We start from the raw sequence: 24773 nt of genomic DNA on the forward strand, positions 1-24773 counted from the left end.
AGAATTGGGCCCTAAGTTAAAAAACAAACAAAACACCCAAAACTGTCGCTCAATTGTTGCTCATTTTCATTTTAACTGCATTTCATGCAGTCACATTGTTCATGTTATTGAGGCCATGATACTCTGACACCATGTAGCAAGACAAAAGCATTATCTTTTAATGTCTTATCACTCTCTTATCTTGTACCATCCTGATAAAGATACCGGCAGAGGGAGGGAGTATGCATTTCCAAAGAGAGGTTCTATAACTTCAAGATTATAGTCTCCTGAAATATAGAGCTGATCTATGGAAAAAGAAGTGAAATAACAAACTACGCTGCATCTCAGTTGTTAAACTGCTGCTGTCAGTCAATGTAATTCCCACCAGCTAACAATAAAATTGTTTTGACATGTAGTCTTGTACACACTTCAATAATAGTTACCTAACAGGGATTTTCACCCATCAAAATATTTCTTTTTTTCTGCTCACTTAGTATCATGAAAGTTTTAATGTGTTACAAGTCCTGTTGTAAAGGGCACCCTGTCAATGACAGCAGTCACCAGAGCCACTCTATAAATTGCACTGTAAAGAACAGTCATGTACAATACAACTGTTATATTTAACAATAAACCTCATCTTATCTCCAGGGACAGAAGGCTTCAGTTTCTTACAAAAAATACCGTCAGACCAGATCTGCAGTGCTTGTAATTGGAAATTTAGGGTCTCCCAGTTGCCTTTGCCTAGTTAAGCTGCAGTCAGGCTCCAGCCAGAGCAATGGTGTTGAAGCTTTACTTTGGGTAATTACATAGCTAATGGGTGCCCAGCTTGTGCTTAGCCCCAGAGACATTAACAGTATCCAGCAGAAGCAGGGTCTGATGCAGTGATTGCACCACAACTCCTCTGTTCCCAGCTCCTGAAGGCAGCTGAGGCCACAGCAGCTTCCACAGTCACACCAGCTGTGTTCTCAAAGCAGCTGGACTATGCACAGGAGTCGGCTGATCCCGGCTCTCCACCATGCTCCTGCTTTGAAAAGTCATGCAGGGATGTGGTTTTGCTTCCAAGTGGAATAGATCTGTAAATGATTTGAAGGTTCAGAGTTCAGGGGTGGTTTGGAAAAACACCCGTCGGGCTGCAATGCCCACGGGGGAGCTGTCTGGTTAGCTGGGGTGTCTCTGGGTATTTCTGGCATTTCACCTCCTGACTGAAGTCAGGAAAACTCAAAGACAGGAAAAAATGTGGAAAAATACATCCAGACACTTCCAAACTTGGAAACCAGTTTCCTAATGTTTAGTCAAAGGCAGGAGTCAGTTCTTCTGTTACCCACCCATCCCTCTTTGGACTAGAAAATAGTCAGAGCAGTTTCCTTTAAAATATCAGATAAGCAGCATAAATAGCTGCCCAAGAATCAAAGATATGACTAATTCCTATTCGTTAGACATGTGCAATATAAATAACTGCTTGTTTCACTACTCATTAATTACAGTAAGATGCCTCCAGCTCTGTCACAGGCGTCCAGGTCTGCTTCCCCACTGTCTCCTTCGAATAAATCCATGTCGTCATTCTGCAGACTTGTACCAATGAAGGGAAATGGGAAAGGCTGTGTGCCACGAGCATCCTCCTCCGCCTCTGCAGCTCCGGTTCCTGGGGATTTAAGAAGTGAAGATGGTCTCCAGGGGGTAAGATACAGCCACTAATTTTGTTACTGGCATAACATCTTGTATCTGAGGTACAATTCCCAGATGGCTTTCTTAAGGCATCTCATTGCAAATACTTCTGGGGAGTTTTATAATTCACCTCAGCAGTATATGTAAACACTACTTAATGGATGCCTTTAATGCTGTCTTCCTGCTTCCAGGATTTTCACTGGGTCACTGCATCAGTGTTGGAGCTTTCCCTGGGGCTGTGCACACATTGCCACACAGCCAAGGGCAGGAGAAACGGTGCCATTTCAGCTCAACTTGATTACAGGTTTTTGACTGAAACATGTTCTTTCTTAATTTATTTTAATTTTTTTTTTTTAAGAAAACACTGAGTCACAAAAACTTAAACTTACCTTGTAAATGGATTGATTTTGAGGAGAAAGTTTCCCAAACAGGGTGGACTTTGTATATATAGGGAAAAAAAAAGGAAAAAGATTTCTTCAGTGATTAGGACAATTGCATGTGGGAACCCTGTAGTCAGCAAAGTGCAGTGAGTTGTGAAATAGTAGTCACTGAGCCTGAGAGGGAATCAAGCAGGGCAAGGACTAGTTTCCCTGGTCTCAGTATATCCTACTAGTGCCAATCCACATTGTAGAGTTAAGTTAAAACTCAGTAAGTCAAGGAGAAAACACCCATCAGCCAGCAGGTGCAGAAGCTGGTGAGACAGGGACCTGTCACACTTAGACCCTTGATTCAAGGTGGTCAGGGAAAGACTTGTGCACAGGAGGCAAACTCAAATACCCCAACTCTTTTTTTTTGTGTGATGCAGATTTCTTTGTACCTACTCCAATGTAATGGAGATGAACAGAATTTAAAATTAGGACATCTATTTATAATCTCATTTTTCCCTCCTACATTTCTTCTGTCTGTAAATGCTCCATGATTTTCCTCCACTAAATTTGTTTAACTTCAAAACTAGGACTGGTGGGAACTGAGGATGCCCCAAAAGTAATTGTATTAACAGAAAGTGGTGATGTGAGGTCAAGGGGAAGTGCAGGACCTGAGTGCTCAAAATACGATCAGCTACGTCAGGAAAACAGATGTGCTATTAATCCTTTCTGCATATGGGAAATAGTCTCAAGATCAGGGTCTACTCTGAATAGCTTGACAAAGGATTTTATTCCATTCTTCTACTTTCTGCCTTTCAGAAGGGATTCTAGCTTTTTCCCACACACTCCCCCACCCCTCCATCTCCCCACTTGGTTTTCTGGTCACTGTGAAAAACCTTCAGAAGTTCCCCTACAGAAATTCTTCCTCGTTTAAAAAAAAACCCAGACCAAAAAAACCCACCATATTCATTGTCTGCTCTTCAGGTGATGTCAAATGGTGACAGTTTTCCTTTAGCCTCAGGAGCACCCGGGGTAGGGACACCTCCTGGGCTCCTACCTGCAGTAGTCCATCTGCTGGACTCGGTGAGTCCACAGGCTTACAGGGGAAGCTAAGACCAGTCTTCAGCAATAATTTAAAGTTACACTCTTCTAGGCTTGTGCTAGAGCTTAGCGTTACGCTAATGAACACTGTAGAAGATGTATACATGCATAAACTTGATTTACTAGGAAACCAAAAATAATGCACATTTACAGCTGATAATCAAACATGCAACTGATTTATCTGTTGACAGAGAAGCACTACGCAAGACTAGAGTTTCATAAGGATCCTGCAGGTCAGCCAGTCCTGCCTCCAGCAACCCAGATCAAGGCCCCCTTTTGCCTCTAACGTTATGCCCTGCCTAACTCACTGCGACCTTAGCGAGACGGTGCACGTTGCCCAGCAGCCATGCTTCTGTGTTGACTTGAAACAGCGGGACCGAGTGCTGTTGTGCTCGGCTTTGTTCCACAGAGGTAGGCTCTCTATTTAAACCATATGTTGAATTATAACCTTGTAAGTAGGAGGAAAACTAAAACATATTTCACTGGGTTCTACAAAAGCACTGAATGGATGTCATTTTTGTCAAGGTTTTATGTGCACTATCCAAACACCAAACGGTTGTGCTGTACAATCAGATTTAAGGTGAGCTGTTGTATTACATGTCTAGAGGTGACTACATCAGTAGTAGTGCGCACAGTTTGTAGCCCCTGTCTCGGGGTTCAAGGCTGATGCTCAGAGATGAGTTTTTGGGTGCTGGAGAAGGTTTGCTAAGATTAGAGCTGGACATTTGATTTTCAGATGTATGATGGGCTATTTCGTAGTAGATTTTAAAGCTGCTCAGGATGAGCTCTTGGTACTCGGGTAGCTGAAACACAAAGTGCTCTTATGTTTTTCTGATGCATCCAAAGTTAATGTGAGTTTTGTAAGCTGGTCTTGCTGGTAAGGTTAGGGCTGACATTATCCAAAAATGACTGTTTGAAATTGTACCTGTCTTCTGTTAATTAGGTGGGGTTCGTGGCTGGAAACCTGAGCTAAGCAGCATGTGAAGTGTGGTAGGTTAGTGCTGGGCCAGAGTGCAAAGGATGTCTGTGCTTGGCTTGCAGCTGCAATGCTGTACCTGGTCTTGATTACATTACTGAAGCTCTTTGGGACATAGCTTTCTCGTGGAAGATTGGAATAAGTAGTATTTTCCTACCACAGAGCAATAGGCTAGTAGCTCAAATGGATTGTATATGTGAAAATGTATTAAACTGCTCAGCAAGCTCCACTAGCTAATTTTTTTTTGGACCTGAGTTTATCTAGTGACACTAACTAAATTCCACTGTAATACTTGCAGTGAATCCATTCCCTGGTCCTTCTTTAACTTTTTAAGTCTGTGGAAAGGATCTTTCTTCTAATATATGTGCCAAGCTTGGCAGCACTTTCATCAGGAAAGGAACTGAATGGTCAGGATTGCTGCCAATTTGGGCTGAAATATATGTGGAAGAGATTGTGAGATTTTTTGCTGTCTTCAGAAATGCAGTTTAGCCTAAGTTTGTACTTGAACCTGATTTTAATTTGCATCTTAGCTCCACATATGGCAATTTTGAATTTTCCTAATAAAAAAATGCAGGTAAAGCAATCCAGAAGAGGCCTAGTTTGCAGCAAAAAAAAAAATGCCCTTATGCTAGAGAAGTGAGGGAGCCTGACAGGCTAGCTCATGGTGTTCATTCTTGCTCCTTTACAGTGAAGGCAGATTAAGGATAAATTACTGTGAGCAAATGTCTTGTTTTCTCTGTGCCTCCACCTTTTTTGGGCATCCTGCCCTGTTCCCACCCCTTGCACTTGTCTGCATGTCTTAATGGCAGTATTCATGCAGCTGGTAATTTATGTGTCTGAGAGAGAAGATTTACACAGAGCCTTGCCTTCAGTTATTCAGAAAATTTGAGATATAGTATGTATGTGATTTGCTAGGTCCCAAACTCCAACTTAAAAATCACAGATTTCTTAAGGGCTAAGCTCAAGTGAGAGAAATTTTAAGAGGAATCATTTCAATTAGAAGTTCGTTCTTAGGCTGTCTCTTTACACCTAGTTACAAAAGTTTGTCTTAAAAATAAATACAATGCCTATTGTAACATAAGCACACAGTCATTTGGCTTTGACCGAGGCAGTTTGATGTTCTGCTCTGAAGGCAGACAAAGCTGATCCAGTTACTGAAACCTACTTGATTCAGTTGGTGTCTCGTGTCATAAACATGAATTGTTAATTTCACATTACTCATAACAGGCGCACTGTGAATGTTTGCAGAGTTTATAGGATATCAGTTACAAATGTGATTATACCAGCCATTCCTCAGGACTGACACCAGTTTCAAATTAGAAGCTGACAGGCCTCACGTGCTCCTGAGTTCACTGATAGGTCACCTTCTTGTCATTTTGGCGTCCCCCCCATCAAAATGACATCTGTGTTCATAAAGAGACAGCGAGAGACTCGAAGTTGTTAGAATTGTTGAAGAATAAGAATAAGGTGTCATCTACTCCAATAATGTAGTGCTCAACTTTGGCCTTTCAGATGGCTTGATGCTTGCAACACCTGACAATGTTTCCAGATACAAGAATAGCTGGATTTGGAGGGTCAGCAGTTGTTCCCTCTTCTACCAATGGATGTTAGGCATTCAGCTCAGCCCTAGCCACAGGGTATAGACAATCCTAGAGACTTGAGCAAAGAACTTGTAAAATGCCTTTACTTTTCTGCATATAGGAACAGGACATTAGGATAAATGAACATTCTTTTCAGAGGCCCTTGTTACACATCCATACTTTTGAGCAAACAATGTATGAAAGACAAAAGGTAAATATCGTTCAACAAACAACTGAATAAAAAGGTTTAAAACTTTTTCAATTTGTTGGACATTTCCATTAATTTGCTTACATGCCATTTATGTAGATGCAAACCATGATTTTATTTGGAAATGTCCTGACTCTTGAAAACCTGTTTCTTCTTAATAGAAGACTCTTCATATTCATTCAATCTAATGGAGCTGAGCTAGGTCAGTCCAATTCCTACATCCTGACACTCCAAAATTAGGAATATATGCATTCATCTTCAAATACAGACTTTGAAATTAGCTTTTATTTCTGTTATTAAACAAATGTAAATGTCAGATCCAAGCAATGTCAGACTTTGCAGGTTAAAGATTTGGGCTCCCTAGATTTCAAAAGAGTTAAACAAAGAGTTATCTAATATAGGTGTGCCACCTATGGAGCAGTTGTACAGCTGTCTTCTTAAGGCTTGGATTTTACAAGATATTAAGTAAATGTATGTATAGAATCCCATTGAAGTTGCCTGGCCCATTACTGCTCTGTGTAGAGAGGAAGGTCTCTGAGTCATGGGATATTACAATCTCATGTGCACGAGGTCAGTGGGAAAAGAGCGCAGACATGTTCGTGAGAGGTTAGGCAAGGGTAAACAAGATGCGGAACTACACTTTGCCAAATGATGGGCTCGGAGCAGGCAAGGAAAATCTTTTTGTTTTCCCCTCACTAAATTAGACCTTTATTTTTGTCCTAGGCACTGTGGCTAGCAGAGTTGTAAGGACATTCAGTTATCATAGTTGCCATCATTCTCTGAAATCTGTCCTTGATTTTATTTTCTGTTCCAGGAAATATTATAGTATTGTTATTTTATCTATATTAAATAAACCTAAGGCCAGATTCCTCATGGTGTAAACAAGTATGACTTCAGGAAAGCAATGCTGATTCATGCCATCCAAGTGTCTGATTCTTAATATAAAAGGGAACATGTTACAAGAGAGTAAACAGAAGAAAACATTTGTTTTAGGAACTCATGTCATGAACATAGAATCCCCCCACAGACTTCAGAAAGAGAAAAAAAAATAGCTAAGGTAGATTTACAGAAGCCACCACTTTTTTCTTTTTCTTTTTTTTTTTTTTTTTTTTAATGATTTGGATATTGATCATTTTTAATCTTCTTCTCAGAACAACCAAGAGATCTATTATAGCTTGAGCCAGCCATGAAAAGCAGGTCTGTTCTTTAACCTGCCCCAATTCACTTGGACATATTTTATATCTCCAGGGATTCAGCCACGAAGTCCATTAGAGCATCAGATGCAGTGAGGTCAAATCAATTGTCCATACTGCAGAGAAGGTAACCATCATTTACTGTAATTCTCCCCCGTCATGGTAGAGGAGAGGAAAGGTTAAAAGCTGTATTACCATGAGGCTGTCTCATTTATCTTTCAGTATATTGGTAATACCTAAACATTGCTTAAAGAACTGAATGTACAATCTTAAATCTGTGTTAAGCTGGATTTAATGGTTAGATTGCCAAATCAACACATTTGCTAATGATTTTTTTTCTTCAAGGAGGAGCAGAAAAAAGTATCATCATTTTTAAAACATAAAGCAAAAGATTTTATATTGTCATGTCCAAAGCTATACTGAACGTTCATCTTGGGATGACCGGAATGACTGATATTTATCCTTCCCTGTACATAGATATATTTACCTATGAAGTAATTTGCTGTCACCTCTTTAAGCCAGAGATGCTGCGACAGTCCAAAAACAAAAGAGGAAATAAATTCAGGATGTACGTTTTGCACTGTAAATCAAGTCCTTATGTGTTTGCACTCTAGGATGGGCAATAATAATTGACTGAAGCAATCACTGCTGTGGGAAAACAAACGTCCTGGCAGTGTCGCATCTGAAGGTCAAGCCTGATGACATAGTAAGCACCTGAACTCTCACTGACTCCTGGGGAGGCGGCGGGCACTGAGCACCTCCCGGAGCTCGCCTGGCGGGGACAGATTTACGCAGCCGCTGGGGCTGGGGGTGAGGATGCTTTTTCGCTCCCACCTCCCTCCATTGGGTCTGCAAAGTCATTTATTTCCATTACAGTGCTGTGGCATCTCTCTGACTCCTGCGCTCCATGTGTTAACTGCATGAAACCAGAGAGAATATGCGGTTCTATGCCAGGGACTGCATATTCCTCCTCCTCTGAACATTTGCACTGTGGCCCTGATTAATGTCTCATAAGATGATGTGCATGCAGGGGAACCGTGCCCACCCCTGCCATCGGTGTGAGAGCTGTGGCACTGTAGCCCATTCCTTCTAGGACCCACTGGTGAAGTGGGAAGCAATAATGAAGCACAAATGTATTCAACTGATTATTTGTCTTTTCTAGGTTAATCTTTTCTTTTTCCTTGGGTTTCTTTAATCCTGAGCTGTTCTCATTAAGAAAGTAATTGTATGAAGGGGATATCGACATTTTTCCATATCCTAGAAATCTTTTCACATCTGTAGAAATGAGTAAATTTATTTTTTTTGTGTGTGTGTTTCAGAAGCTGAACTGCCAAGCAAACACACCCATGTATTTAAAATAAAGCCAAAGTAGTAAGAAATAGAAGATAGTTAGACACTGCTATTCTAGTATAAGTAAGCGTATCAAATATATTTCTGTGGCTGCCGTACATTCGTGATATTCTTCTTGGGAGACAATGGGATGAATTTAGTGGAAGTGTAAGAGTTGGTGTGGATTACAGATTAATAAGTTTTTTTATTATGAAGCCTATTTTTAAGGCTTTAGTTAAGGTTTAATGCTCAGCACAGTAAATTCTAATTTCAGATAATGTGGGTATTCAGTAACCATAAAAAGAAACTAGTAAAAGTTTTGTGTGTGCTGAAGGAGAGAGAAATGTACTTTAGGTTAGGTGTTACATGCCATTCACTTAACCTCTTTTCCTCTTCTGTCTTTTTATGATTTACCTTAACAGAGACTCTGTGTGGCTCCTTTTCCTGTTTGTTACCCACCATCTCTGAATTCATCCCTATGAATATGTATTCACGGGTCCTTTGCTAATCCTCACAACAGTGCAGTTTAGCGTTGTCTCGCTGAATAAAAGTAAGTACTATAAATATATACTAGACAATTCTTTACAAAAGCACTAAAATATCTAAAGCTTTTTCATTTTAATATAGAAATTCTGAAGTAAATAAGGAGAATGTAAATCTAAGAAATAAACTCATCCAAGTCTGGAAAGAAATGAAAGTTTAAAAAGATGCTTTCCTTCATAATAGCACAAAATTAGGACTGCGTGCTGCTTGCATGGTCTGTTGCTTTCCTTGTTCTGGAGTACCTCTCAGATAGCTCACAGCTTAGTAGTACTCTCTCTGCTAGTACATGTTCTGCAATGCTAAGTGAGAGCATGGTCCGCTGGGTTATTTAACTGAAACCGGAGTCTCAGAAAAGATCAGACAAGCTTTGCTGTTCCTCAGCTTCAATGGATATCACAGCCCTGACTGAAAGAGCACTGAACTAAATAGAAAGGCTTTGGATCTGGAAAACTGCTTACTGAAATCAATGAGGGAAAGAGCTTTAACTCCAACAGTTAACACTTCATTCTGGCCCTTTTCTCAATAGATACAAACATTGGCTCTGTAATGCCTAGTCATTTTTTAAGATCTGCTGTGTTAGCATTAAAAGTCAGACCAGACTTCTGAAAAATAAGTGTTTGATTTTACAATAATTCTACCCTCTGTAGCAAACAAATGTATTTTTAAGGAAATCTGTTTAACCAGGAAAATCACTAAGGAATTCCTCAAGAGTTATATATAGCTCTTAGTTGACAGACTTCCTTAAAGAACTCCTTTTTCTACGTCTACAGTAATTAAAATAAAAGTTGTCCTTTGAGTATTTGACATTGGCAAGATGTATTTAGTTTAATATTCTCCAAATGCTAAAGAGGTTGCTACAGTTATGTGGAAGTAGTTAGGTCTCATGAAAATGAGAGAGATTCAGATTCTCTGAATTTGCCATAAGGTAATATATTCAGGTGGATTTTTCTGATTTTCCTGGTCATTCTGAGGGAGTGTAGTAATTGCCTGCTTGTCGCATCAGTAGTTGGTGGCATTACAGAGAACATCAGTGTAGGGCTTTGGGGATAAAATTCTCTGCTAAGTAACCAAAAAAAGGCAGTCCTGATTACAAAAAGTGGTGACATTAAACAGAACTCTGAAAACATGCATCAAACAAGCAGAAGAGAAGTGCATTTGCGGGCAAGTCTTAACCTGGGTGCAGCTTGGGTTGTGTTATAACACAACTGTTTCACATTAAAGATGAAACACAAAAGTGCTAGCAGGAAGTTACCAACAAAATCTTTTCTTTTGAAAAGTATTTGCTTTGTTAAAATTTAAATACTTATTAATGAAAGACATCTTGCACCTATTTAAAAGTGTTTCCTACAGTGCTACAGGCCACCAGAGAAGACTCTATTGCCCCTTCTTCTTGCCTTCTTTTTTTTTTTTAAACAGCACTAAATAGGGTCAAAATTAGTAACTGCAGATTGCCTGGAGTTTCTTGGCATTTACAGATAATTTAAAACTAATGTGAAAACTTTTGGAGATTCTTTTTACATAAGTATGCACCTTCCCAGAATGCATTTTTACTGATTAATTTTTGCCTTGTGCTGAAGTCCCCCTTTTCTTGCCCCAGTCTACAATATGGCATCCTTCAATACTGGGAAGTCTTATTTGTAACAGATTATCCAGCAGTATTTCCTATTTTAATCTCTTGGCTTGGTGCTCTCTGCTGTCCAAACTGAGTGAATTACACAAGAAAGTTGAGGCCCTCAAGCTTTCATGAAGCTATTTAAGCCTTTTGAGTATGAAATAATAGATGAAAAATATGAAAAATTCAAAATGGATAAAAAGTTTTAATTTCTGCTAAATTCTTGATGTGCAAAACATGAAAAAGGCACTGGTATTTGTGACCAGATGAAAACAAGCTAGCTTAAAAAGACACTCAGATAAACCAAACCTAAGTGATTTATTAAATCTTTTGGTATTTGCTTTAGGATTAGATTTTGTGCTGAAATTTGTTATAAAAGTTCTGTAGAGGCTTAGGTTGCACAGCAATCGATGAGGGAAGGTTCTTGCTTTATGCAGATCCACCTGCCTTGCTTTATGAGTTTGTTATTAACTACCTATAATTCTATGATTAAAAGATCAATGTATACTTGTCCAAACCAGTAAAAAGGTGAGAAAATGTGTAAACATTATCCTGAAAGATCATCTTTTTTTTTCTACAAGTTCAGCTTAAACCAACTTGTCAGATCAATTCAAGCACAGAATTTAGCAAGATTTTGAAAAATTAAATAGTAGAAGAAATATTTACATCCATCAGAAAAAAGCCCTCAACTATTTTGTCCTCAGTGTCCTCGCTTCCAGCTCAGAGTTCAGTGTTTCTATAATCTGCTGCTGAATGGAAAACTTGAATGAGAAATTTGCTTTAAACAGAAGTGAATTTAACTAATTTATTTTCATTACTGAAGCTGAAGAAAATGCAAACTATGTGACAAGAAAAAGTTATATTATCATCAGAACAGGAAACATATATGTAAAAAAAATGTAAAACATAGGCAAACCCAAGGAAATTAGATGGTTTTAAATACGCATTTTTCAACCATGCAAGATATCCCTTTCAGCACAGCATGGGATCTAGCATTAATCTTATTTGTCTGTGAGCTAAAAAACTGTATATATTTCCTTGTAGTCAAGACTGCTACATTACCTCATTTTTACCCCCAGAAGCCAAACTGCTAGATTTTTGGAGACTGCTAGTAATAAATTTTTTCTATGACAATTAGTTCATTAATCACTAATCTTGACCATCTTTCCAATGAACTCATGAAAAACTTCTTTAATATTGAAAAGCACCTCATAAATCATTCACAATAAATCTGAAGGAATATTGAGCATTTGTAAATATGACCTCCCTTTTCAGGGTTTGTCCCTCTCTCTTAGCTTTTCTTCCTGAATCTTTGCTGCAATTATCTTTAAATCTCTACAAATGAAACCAAAGAAATGGGAACTCAGGGTAGCAGTAATATTAGTCATCTTACTAATGGATATTCTATAGCTTGTCCTTTTTTCCACTTCCTCTTACCTGGTCCTTTCATAACTCAACTCAGACAGTCAGACAGACTCTTATATACCCTTTGGTTGGAGCCAATGGGTCTTACAAATGTAATTTATACAGTAGTTGATGATTTAAATGGCAAAATCCCAAAATCTTGTGCTTTTTAAAAATGTAAATCTGTCTGGATCTCATTAATGAAGGTTCTCGACTACAGGAGAAACTTGCCTCTCTTTTTTTTTTTTGGGAAACCATTCATTCATCCATGAGTTTAAGTAGTACTTCTTTTAAGAAAACTCTTTGGAGTCAGTTTTATCTGGTTTTTGTCCAGTGGAGTCAGCTGAATCCTTGCCAGTGGTGACATGTAGGATGCTGTCAGTGGGGAGACTTCATGATGACTAAAATGTCAAGACAAAAGTACAATGTGCAACACAGGAATTCCAAGGAATAGTGGCTTTATCTTAACCCTGAGACTGAGAAACTTCTAAGCATCTTTCTTTAAAAAAGAAAAAGGTTAAAACAGGGCAGCTGCATATTGGGACCTAACCTCTGCCTATGAATAAATCTTGGCTATTTTTCTGCTACTTTGCTCTTTCACTGTGACTGCATGGAAATCAAAACATGGTGACTTTGCTTTAGCCATAATATCTAAGAAATCCCATGAGAATGAAGGGTGAGACCAGCTTGTGTCCATTCTGGAACAGGTGAGGCTATCTGATGGTAAACAGTTTGTGCGTTAATTTCTGGATAAAGCTATCCAGATACATGTTGTCAGTTTGCTTATTAATGGGATCACAACTTGAGAAGATGCAAAGCTTCACTGTTCTCCTCCCTCCATGGATTTTGACAGTCATTACTTTTTGAAGGTCCTAAATGAGAATTGACTCATATTGTTGGCTAAATCTCGTTTGTGCCATAAGAGGGTGACAGTGCCTGTGTGAAAGATGCTATAGGAGAGATAGGCTCATTTTATTTATTATAATTCTGTGAAATCCACCAGTGTACACTCCTTTTCTTTTGAATTTGGGATAAGGATATCTGAGAAGTCTGGCGTAAAGCAACATCAGTGGTGTTTGTTTCTTTTTGCCTCACCTTGCTCTGTTTTGCAGAGATTATGCAGGTGCTTGAGGAGGTGCTATTGATATTTCAGATCTCTCAAGGAATCACTGACTGCACCAGATATCATTGACATACTTGGCTTCTCTTTTGGAAGCAGAGAGAGAGATTCTTTTAAGGGGTTTTACTTTTTAAATGGACAGAAGTCCTGGGAACCTGCTGCTTCAGCCTGAAGGGTCTAATGAGATTCAAGCCAGATTCTACTTCCTTCCTCTTCTTGTTATGTTCAATGTATTATAACTGCATCGAAAGTGTTCAGAAAGAAAGCAGAGTTCATTATAATCACTTTGAACTTAAATTACTGGTTCTGACTCACATACATGCTAGTTTAGAAATAAAAAAAAGGAGCTGTCTTATTTTTCAGCTAAGTATTAGAATTTGACATAGTTTCTGCCTTGTTTGTACTTCTAGTCTTCTTGGGGGTGTGAAGGAGAGAATGAGAACAAGACAAAGACAAAGAGAAATGAAATATTTATTTGGTACCAGAACAGAGATTACTCTTTCTAGATACGTATTTTTTGGTTGCTTAGTTGATGTCATCAATCATCCTTTACGTTCCATGGTTTTTAGCTCTCAAAAAGCCAGGAGATGTTATTAGAGATATTTTTGTCTATTCTCCACTAGTACACAGAAAAGCTTCTGCTGTGGAATTGCAAGGTTTGCGCTTGCATTTGCCCTCTATCATCCACCTTTGAAACAAGTTGTGCCATTTTCTGATTGCTCCTTTGTCACAACCAGGCCATGGAGAAGGTGCTGTCCAAGAAAAACAAATTGGTCATTCTAATGATGACCAGCAGGAATGCAGGTAAAAGATCTTTTAAAAGTTTCTTAAAGACCTGTGTTTTGTATAGCAGATATAAATCCAAACTTACTTAAATATTATTGATTTTTATACACATGAAGAAAAGAGACATAATCTTGCAACTGAAGAATAATGCTTTTGTATCCGGCTTCCAGTTCAGTCACAGAGACTTCAGATTCCTGCTGAAGAAAAGAGCAAGTCAGATGTCCTGCAGTACTGTAAGTGTTACCAAGCGATTTCCCATCTCCAGATAATAGCAACAAAGAGCCCATTAGACTTGTCCTGAAAGGCTGAATGCCATGTCTGCTGAATCATCACACCAGAATTATAATATTTTAAGAGCTATACTATACAGAATTATTTTGCATTAAAAAGATATGCTTAATACCTAGCGTACTGCTTGTTCCCAGGGTGTTGTTATCGGATTAAAAAGAAACCTGCTAAAATATATTCTCTTTTCTGTGGTACTGTGATAGGAGGATTACAGAGACTTTACTATATTCCATTTCATCATCCTTATCAGCCAAGGTATAGAAATATAGATATATTTGTTGGATATAGATCTGTACCCACCCCAGTTGTCATCTGTGATTAGACTTTTCATGAAAAAACCAAGATTTTATTCCTGCCACTGAGATTCCTTGCTGATTTCCCTACCATACTCAACACTTGGCCTCGCGGCATTTTGCATGCATACTGCTAGTATGCATCTTTAGAGTTCAGTGAGAGATGGCGAGATAATGGGATACCTGGGTGAGCCTTAAAATTAAGATATAGAGCGCTATGCCTGCTTTCTTTAGCTTTTTTACTCACTTGATCACATCCACTCTGGTTTTAAAATGATGACGTATTTTAGAGTATTATTACAATAGCATGAGATAAAATATATTTCTATATATATATTTTAGTACAACATCCAAAGAAAGATGCAAAATAATGAAAATTGTACTGACAGAAGACTTTCTCTATTTCCATCTCTTATTTGCTTTTATTTTCATCTTAAGGACCTTCATTATTGGAGGGTAATATATAAATCAGCTATCTCATAAGCCAGAATCCTATGTAGCTTGATCACTTTTGGGGTAAAATTTAGCTAGATAGATTGCCTAAAAATGCTTATTGGTCTCTATGGATTTGTGTTGAATTTATTTAATACAAAGTGTAATACAAAAAGCCCTCTCTGCAGTTAATTAGCCTTCAGGTTATTGCAGGCCCCAAGGCATTGTATTTGAGTTGTCACTGCTACTTGCAAAGATCAGCAGTATTAATTAATTCTTGCGTTACAGAAAGTGATTGCATGTGTTTATCTGGCTTGTGTCAATTCATTTTTTCTAGACTCTCATTTCTAATTTTCTTGGCTGTTGAAGATGGTACTAAACATGAGGAACTTTGCTGAAATCAGATGTGTCATGCTGAGATAGTACCGGTTTAATTTACAGCAGAACTAAACCGGAAGGTTCCTCCAGAATTATGCTATTGTAGCTGGGGGCAAGATCTGTTTCTGTTACATGATAAACCTAAAACAAACAGGGCTCATTCAATCTCCTTTGGGATAAAGTGGACCTTAGCTTATTAATTATTCCTGTTTTCTAAGGAGAAAACATCAGGTTTACTTCACTTGATAATCCTGTTTTCTCAGAAAACATTTACACGTGTTCAAATACCCAGTGAGCAGTGGCAGGAATTTTTTAGTGGTTAGAGAAGTGGCAGAAGGTTAAATCATCTGACTTGGCTGAGATGTTGACTGTTTACCCTTAGTGTACAGTAACATCTTAAAAAAACAAATGGAGCAAAGTGAGTGTATTCATTACTGGACAAACATGTCTGACAAGTTAAAGAATACGTGACTCTCTTCAGCTGAGACCAAAGTGCTTCATTTATAATGGAGATTACGGTAAGAAACAAATGAAGTTGTCTAAGGGAAAATGATGTCTCCTGAGCCTTTATTCTGGTTTGGCCACAAGTTAATAACACAACCAGCACTTAACAACAAAATGCAAGACTGTATTATCTTTTAGAAAATGCCAGTCATGTGCAATCCAAACAGGTCAATTACTAGCAAATCTCCAAAGATCTCCTGAAACCTCAGAAGAGTTAGAGATGCCAAGAAAATGTCTAGATGCACAGAGATACAGGAACAGAAATAGGGCACAAACCAATTTGCAGAAATGGAACTTAACCCTTAGAGGGAAGAACCCAGCCTGCTACATATTCATTTCCATTTCATTAAATATTTATGGAGAGACATGCATGTAATGTGATTCTAAATTATGGAAAAAGCACAAATGAAATAATCTACTTTTTTTTTCCCACCTTTCTGTGTCTTGCAGGTGTAATGGACGTGTTGGGTTTTTTTTCCTGCTGCTAATGTGTTAGACATTTGAAAATTAACATGTTCTCTTGAATAATTCTAAATCAGCACACACACAAAACAGAGTGTAGAGGCCAGTGATAGCCTATTCTTCAGCTCAATACGCATGTCTACGACCTATTAATATTAATGAAACCTGCGCACAAGCGTGTGGGGATAATTGACCCCATTAAATTCCATTTACTCATGAACTACTTTGTAAGGTTTGCCCCTTAGTTATTGTAGTTTCTATCAAAGATGAAAGCTGGAACAGCATATACGCCAACAGAAGTTTATATCAAAAGTAGCTTTGTGAAAAAAATAAAAATGGGCGGGGGGAGAGGGGGGAAAGAAAGTACTGCAAGGAAACAGGTTTCATCCAAACTTTCAACAGCTAATGAAAATAACTGTATCTTCCTCATGTTCAGGTGGAACTGTCTGTGTTTATGCACATGAACAATGTATGAATCACTTTTATATATTTTATCAAATAAGTGATATATTCTCCCTGGCCAGAAATGGCTCGTCTCTTTCAGCTGATTTTTATTTTATAAGAATCAGCCTGTGATATACAGTTGGTTTTGAAAAGTTACGAGCAACCATAATCTAACCCAACCACCCACAAAGAAGGGAAGAATAGTGTTAGAACTAACATTGGTGTTGCTGTAGCTAGTGCTCTGTAATACATATTACTCAATTTTCCTGACACTAATTTTACCTACTTTCTTGGTAACAATCTCAAAAAAACCAAACCAAAACAAAATCTGTGGAACAAATCTGACAAACATTAAGAGTAAATCTTTTCTAAAAGGAACACTCAGACTGTATGAACTCTTGTACTCCTTATTCTTTGTACACAATACAGAAATCAGTATTTTTACAGTCTTAGTGTGTCTTCCAGGGCACCTGAAGAGAGGCCTAGAATCACACTTGCTGTCCCCAGGCCTGCCCTGGGTCTGCACAAGAGCAATGTCTCCATCAGCTTCAGACTGACACAATGGTAGTTACACCAGACCAGAATGAATAATCTCCAGACATGAGTTACTGGCACAATTAAAGCAAGACCACAGCTGACTGACATACCAAACAAAAGAGCTTTGGCAAAGCTTACAGTTGAAAGGCATATAGAGGAAATTCACTCTTGGCGTCAAATGCACCAGAGTAAAAGCAGGATGAACTGCTTATTAACGGGCTTAGACTCTGCAGACCAAATACCAAAGGATGAACAATGGCAATAACATTCTGCTACGTCTCTCTACAGCATGCATGCAATTCATCATTAAGTTATATTCCATAGGCAGCTCCAGCAGCACATTTTCACAGTCTAATTGATACATGAGAGATTTGGCTTGCAGCTTTCAAAAAAAGAAGTACAGAGAGTTCTGTTCCATCCAACAAGAAAACCAAAGCCCTGTAATACTAGTTATAACTGCAACAGATTTTTATGACTCTAACACAGCTAGTTCACTCAGTAAGGTCAACAGTATGCAGTTGTGCCTCAGGGGGGGCACATTTTACTGGGCTGCTGGCATTACCTCGTAAGGCACAACATGTGGGTCCCTCCACAGAACTCTAGTAGGTTTGGGAGGCATGACTGTGCTGCAAAAGTCAGCTGGACCCCTCTCTGAGGGACGTATTTTTCCCCACATTAACTAATTTAATTCTTTTTACAACTTCTACCAGTTTGTTTGATTCAACAGTCAGGTTTACTAGTTCCTAGGTCTCAGGATCACCTCTAGAGCCTTTCTCTCAGATTTTCATCTTTTCCCTGCCTGCAGTTCTGATGTCAGTGCAAATAATTGATTACACAGAGCCATCACTGGCAATTTCATATCTGAATTCATTTTGAAATTTTGAGTGAATACCCTCTGCTCCAAGTATCACATTTGTTTGACACTTTAACCTCATGCAGTCTTGGAGCCACTTTCTGTCCTCCCTTAACTGATTACTGATGCAAATAACACATTTAGGTTTCCTGCAATGATTTTTCTCCTCCAGAACTGCTGCTTTTTCACCTCTGTCATGTGTTGGCACCAGTTCCCCAGTAGCCTTCTAGAGTCTGAGGTAACTGAACACAGTTTTATTAGGTCTGTATGTTTAGGAAGTCACTCTTCAAAATGTTGTTTGCCTCTTTATTGTGCTTTTAGTTAACTAACTTCTCTATTACCTATTTTTCTCCACTGGTCATGACTTACTTTCTAAAGGATGGCTTTTTACTCCTAACCATGTTTTCTTCCATTTTGACATGGTAACTTCTTTTGATATTCGAGGGGGCTATTTAATGATATATATTTACACTGAAACTTTATTGTATTGTCAAGCAGAATCCATGAGGACTGTCCTAGCTGCTCCTTTATTTACTTAACCTTGCCATTTTAAGTTTAATTACTTCAAAGCTTGATATTTTTGACTTGTCTTTCTGTGAGGAGTTGAATTTGAGTATGGCAATGTCAGTACATAATTCTTTCCCTATACTTAGAAAGTTAGCAACTTAGCTCTTCTGGATGTATTTGAACACTAAGCAGTACTGGTATCCAGGTATCTTAGTCTATGTCTTACCTCAGCTCTTACTGCTCAGGTAAGCTGTTGGACCGTCACTCCAGAATTAAATGGTACAGCTGCTCGCAGTAGTAAATGGACAACCGTGGCACACAACACTCTCCAATGTTGTGAAAGAAGCTTCTTGAGTTAGACCGTTGCCAGGTGAGGTGCTGTGCACATTTGCCAGGGAAGGCACAGTTACCAGTTGAAGAAGCTGCAGGCAAAAATATTAGCTTGAGTTTCCAACTTTTTAAGTCCTGTGAGAAACAGAGTCATATAGTCCTTGGGTGAAATGCAACATGCTAGGAGAGGTCTTCTGAGCCAAGTGCCTTCATATTACACTTGACCTGCTAGGTGAGTAACACAGTACGGCATTATCTGATTTCTGCAGTGCTTACAGAAAAATGACTTCATAATAAAAGCATTCACATTCACTTATACAACTTCAGATTTTGCAAGACTGTTATATTGTTTCTAATCATGAAAAACATAGCTTTATTCAGATGATAAAGTAGCCATAAATAAAGAGCTCACAGAAGCTGGCTGACAAATAAACTTTTTATATGTTAGGTATGTATGGTGAGGTAGTTTGTGGTGACAGCACATTGCTCAGAAAAGCAGGTCATATGCTGCTTTCTATTATACCAATGTCAACCCAGAGAATTTCCATTGTCTATATTTCAACCAGTTCAACTAAGATAAAGATCTCTACACAGGATTTCATAGCCTTTTTGCCACTGTATGGTATTATTAAAAAGGAAAGTACTGTAGGGGTCAAATTACTTTCAATATTGTTTCTGCTAATAAATACACTACAAATGGTTTAGTCTCATCCATTAATCGTAACAAAATCATAAAAAAAAAAAAAAAGGGCTGAACTAGATTTCAGTAAGGTAGCAAGCCCTTTTCCTGCACTGTTATGAAATTCAGGCATGTGCCATGAACCAGAGCCCTGAGAGGGTTCACTTACCTGGCAGACCAGAGCAGGTATACTGAATTGGAAGCACACAGAGGCAGAGCACAGAAGTAGGGCAACATCCACACACAAAGCCTGAGCAGCTTAACTTACACTAAAAAGGGATTAGAATAGTTAAAACCTGGTACATTGAACTGAGATAAAAATATAATTCTAAGTATGTATTTCTGGGCTGTAAGAGGACTGGTAGAGAGGAGAAATGGTATCCAGGTTAGAGGATTCTCCTCCTTCCCCCTATTTTTTATTAATAATGAGAAATGTTATTTTCAGTCTAAGTCATTTATTTTTTGTGTGTGTAAACTCAAGAACAATTGGAAATCTGGTTCCAGGTTCAGCTGTGAGATGTACATATGTACATTCATGTATGAACACCTTTTCACACAAGCGGACATATATTACTCCCTTGCCCCCATATTTCTGTGCCTCCAAATATCTGTGTTTCATTATGCATCCTCACAGAAAATGATGGCAATTATTAAACAGAAAAACTATTCCTCCCCTCCCCCCAAATCAAAGCTATTATAGGCTGTTTCTAAGGGATAAATACAAAACAGACATTACATTTCTAATTCTCAATTAATCAAATGTTGCACATGGAAAGGCAAAGGACAGATTTTATTCAAATTTTTAGCAATGTAAAAAAGCCCCAGAAAAAGATCACTGTTAGTCTGTTCCTAAGTACTGCAGAACAGGCTGCCACTTTTGCACAACAGAACAGCATGGAATAATAGAACTTAGAATTTCAGGAGTCTGCTTCTATGTGAGCATTTTCATTTCAGAACCAAATCAGATTAGCTCCACCATCCTCACTGGAGTGAGAGTCATGAGAGTTCATTCTTATCTTATAGATAAAATTATTTAAGAAGAAACATTGTGACTTGCCTGATGCAAAAGAATATTGTCTGAAGAAGAAATGGGACCCAGGTCTGTGGCCGTCTAGGTGTGTGCATTAACCTTTAGGCTTTCCAGCAGTGGGATACATACCAGAAAATGAATTTCCCACCTTAAACACATGTATGGTTAATTTATTTCCTCTGGGGTAAATTCTGCCTGTGCTTTCCAATGTGCAATTTACACTGCCCTCAGTAGCACTTCTCTGCTGTCTGGGACTGGCAGAGCGATGAGGGGCATTGAAAGAGAAAACCTACAGGTTTACCTGCTGACTTTGTGAAATGAAGGTGTACCCAATCCCTTTCCCCTATTTCCAGCCTCCCTTGAGGGCTCTTCTGAGTATTAGCACTATTTGCAAAAGACATTTATTCCCTCTCCTTCATTTCTTCATTTGAGCTGTGGCAAAGCTGATGGAAATTGTCATTTTATCCTTGGAGAAAATAAAGGATCTCCTGGGAAATGCAGAACTTTACTATTCTACTTTTTTTACACATTGACTAAAAAGTTGTGCTAAAATGCAGATGAACCTTCTCTCTAAGCAGTCAGTGACACCGAGCTACATGTAGTCCATGGCAAAGAACACATTTCATACTATTTCCCTTCTCTTTTCGGTACAGCATGGAATTTAATGGTACATATGTTAGAGCCAAACAATACTTTTGACAGCTGTGGGGGAAGGGTGGTTGGCGTTGTGGCTGAACTCCTCACCCATTCGCATGGGGGAGAGGGTGCCTTGCAACTAGACAGATGGCTCCCACAGAAGGTCAGCAGAAATGTTCATGCATATACCCTACTTATTTTTGCACGGTGTTCATTGATTCAAACTGAGCCTCTATACCCCCTTTTAAATCGGATTTTTATCATGTTTTTAAATCTTTTCCAATTTCAAAGGCTGATTTAATTTCACACGAGAAAGTGTGGGAGCAGCAGTCTCGGTTCCCCTGGATAAACAGTGGACTACGTGCTACTTGTGTTTGACTATGTCAGCTGTGAGCTCTCTAAGTATGAAGTCCTGCCAGGCAAGGCATAAATCTTTTGTCAATGAAAGGGGTACATTATCTGCTTCTCAGCTGTTTCTTTTCTAAACAGCTACCTGAGGTTTAAGATAAATATTCAACATGGCTATTTAAAAGGAAAAAGAAAAACCAGAACACTTTCTCTCATGCATTGAACATTAATGGCAAATCACAGAGAGCAGGGATCAGTCCTCATGGCTTGTCCCAGGTCATTCTAGAAACGCAGTAGTGCAGTGAAAGGATTTCTAAAGAGGCAAAGAATTTAATAGTACTTTAGCTGTAATATACTTCATACCTTCTGAATCAGTTCCTTGCAGTGAAGCTGCCAGATGAACTCCTGAGGCAACCACGTGCAACTCTGCTGCGTTAACAAAGCTGTGCCCTGCTTCCCAGGAATGCAGTCAGTCCAAGTGTTGTGAAGAGGGTTATGCTGAACTGGAATCTTTATTCTCAGCCAATGTCTTGCTGTTCCCAAGTACCTTCATACTGAAAAGTGTGAAGAAATGAAACTGATGAGTAACCAAATACTAACAGCTTAAAGATTCATGGATTTAGTAGCTCTCCATGAATCCAGTCAATCTCTGCTCCATTTTCAACTCCTGTAGATGCTGAATTTGAATTCTGGTATTTCTGATATCCTTTCAGGGTTATCTCAGCCTCGTGTGGGTAAGCTGATATGGTTAGCTGGTACTGTTAGCCTTGCACTATCCCACTCCCCAAAACATCCCCAGCGCTCACTGCCAGCTTTCTTGTGAATTTTGGTTGTTTCTCACATAACTCCTCCTTAACCACCTGTGAATTCCTCACATTACCCTCTGTAAAGCTGTCAGCTTCTCACTCTGTGATCTGTCAGGTCCAGCAATTTCTCGTGCCGTGTCCAGTAGTTTCTCACGTCTTGCTCTGTACGCCCCAGGCCAGGGTACAGGCAATGGTCCCATCGCCTGGCAGTCAGCATCATGACCTCAGCCTGCTGCTGTGGGAGAGAAAAACAGTCTGCTAGGACTAAACAATAGAAACTGTGGCATATAAAAAGTAAAAATAATGAAGTTTATGAATTGACTGTGATACCTTTTTCTCATGCTGCTTAGTTCCTGATCACTTATGGAATGAGTTATTAAGTGAGAGAAGAGGATGTACCGTCTGGTCTCATACAAATGTAAAGCCTTCAGTTAAATAAGAAGGGACAAAAGAATTGAGACAAAGATATTTGTGACCAGCCTAAGGAACTGGAGGCCACTGTGGGAAGCTCCTTTAGTGAATGATGGGTTCAGGTCTGACAAAACAGAACTTGGAATCGAGAAAATTACAATTTAGAAGAAATATCTTTGAATGAGGAGAAATGGAAAACTAGATAAACCCACAATGATCATAGGATCTGTAGATAAGATTATATATATTAGTTTTAGATAGGTCCTCAGAGGAAAATAAAAACATCTCAGTGTAAAAAAATCAGCTACAATAGCAAAGCGGATAGGCTTGCAAGCGCATACGTCTTTTTACATGCAATTTTGGAAAACCAAGCTATGCATATATGATTTGTGGCATTTTTGTTGTAGAAGGTTTTATCCCATTTTTATGATTTTAGGATTAATAAACATTATCCAAGTCAAGCATAAAATGAGCAGCACCTCATTCAGCACATTCATTGGAATTTCCAGTGTATTTATAATTTTCTGCTGGGAGCATGGTTTTAGCAATGATTAGAAAACAATATGGCAGGAAACTCTTGATGTTAAACATTTGAGTTATGTATCACAGATTGTCTCAAATTCTCTGACTTTTTAGATTTAAATCTTTTCGAAGTTTTCCTGAAGCTTTTGGCACATTTTCTGCAGAATATGTACAAGAAAGGCAGAAGACTCATGGAAGACTCTAGCCTTCTGTTATTGTTTAAACACTGATGCTTAAGGTTTAAATTTACAGGGAACAAATCATTCTACATCAAAACTTAGGTGTTGCATGTTTATTTACAGACCAAGCTCCAGTAGTAATGTGTATTTGTCATGGAAACTGATTTGATTTTAATTCTAAACCCTGTTTTGCAGCAGGAAAATGTGAGTTTCATTTTACTTGTGTCTGTTTTCAATTATAATTTGACAAAAGAAATAACCGCATTACCTATTTGATTTGCCAGAACTTTATCCCAGCACCACCTGTTGAGCCCTCGGCACTCGAATTCTGACATATAGCAGAGAACAAAATTATGCAGTTGGCATACTAACCAGCAAGGATGCCAACAAAAGCATAATATAGCCTTTGTACTCAAAATACAACCAAATATATATTAAGCTACCAACTGCAAAGGTTTAAGCAAGCCACATTTAATTATACATGAACATATCTTTCCAACAAATAACTCAGTAGAAAAATGGTATGGAAGTTAGAAAAGACCCTTTTTGTACGACTTGCTTTGGTAAATATTGCAAGCTTAAAATAAATAAAGTTTCACAATACCATAGTAGATTTACATTAGAAATAGCACGAAGATAGCCAGCTAGCTTATACAGATAGATGGGTTCAAGACTATCAGCTTCCCAGTTTAACCAAGATGCCCCATGTTCATTTCTGGCAGAGGAACTGACCTGCTGCAGTACTGGTCTCTCAGGAAGGTGGAAGAAGAGGCTCCCAGCAGTAGTTCAGGCCAAAACCTCTCTTCTGCAACTAGCTGAGACCAAAGTAGTAGCAGTCAACTATGTCTCTGAGATGTTTTTCTTGAAGCAATGCTTTGCCACAGAAGTAATCACAATAGCTTTCGTGGCTCTTCTGACCTGAGACCTGCATAGAAGAGGGGACGGAAGCTGAAGAGAGATAGGATAGGTCAGTGGGGTGAGGCAAAACCTCTGCTCTCCAATTCTGCCGAGGTCAGGTGAAGTCTGCACGAGGCTGTGAACTCACAGGTTATTTGCACACTGAGAAGGGCTACCGGTGGTTCTAGCAAAGATGCTAGAGTTTCCAGAGTTTGTCCAAAGATATGAGTTAAATCACTGCATGCTTTCTAAGGGACTGTTTTTAAATATTGGTGACAATGACAATTTACAGATTTTTATCATCTCCCCAGAAAGCCTGAGAGAGAATTAAATCTGAAAAGCTGATTATTGCATTGCTGATTCAAAAAGACTGTTG

The 24773-nt window shown here is 38.7% G+C and overlaps 2 long non-coding RNA genes across 5 annotated transcripts; one reads left to right on the plus strand and one right to left on the minus strand.

The window, feature by feature from the left end:
- Nucleotides 1-7684: 7684 nt before the first annotated feature.
- Nucleotides 7685-14280, plus strand: LOC115612074. Its single transcript, XR_003992875.1, has 4 exons — nt 7685-7773; nt 8819-8946; nt 13813-13879; nt 14032-14280. It is a non-coding gene; the product is annotated as an uncharacterized LOC115612074 (long non-coding RNA).
- On the minus strand, nt 13531-24414 carry LOC115612073. Of its 4 annotated transcripts, none has more exons than XR_003992872.1 (7): nt 24233-24414; nt 22463-22620; nt 21946-22136; nt 19738-19837; nt 18786-18981; nt 13947-14055; nt 13531-13827 (listed from the first exon to the last, which is right to left on the minus strand). It is a non-coding gene; the product is annotated as an uncharacterized LOC115612073 (long non-coding RNA). The 4 variants fall into 4 exon arrangements; XR_003992871.1 differs by having other exon boundaries at nt 22463-22623; XR_003992874.1 differs by having other exon boundaries at nt 13947-14058; nt 22463-22623.
- Nucleotides 24415-24773: the final 359 nt, after the last annotated feature.

Source organism: Strigops habroptila, chromosome 8 (assembly GCF_004027225.2).
Source record: "Strigops habroptila isolate Jane chromosome 8, bStrHab1.2.pri, whole genome shotgun sequence".
Taxonomy (NCBI): Eukaryota; Metazoa; Chordata; class Aves; order Psittaciformes; family Psittacidae; genus Strigops; species Strigops habroptila.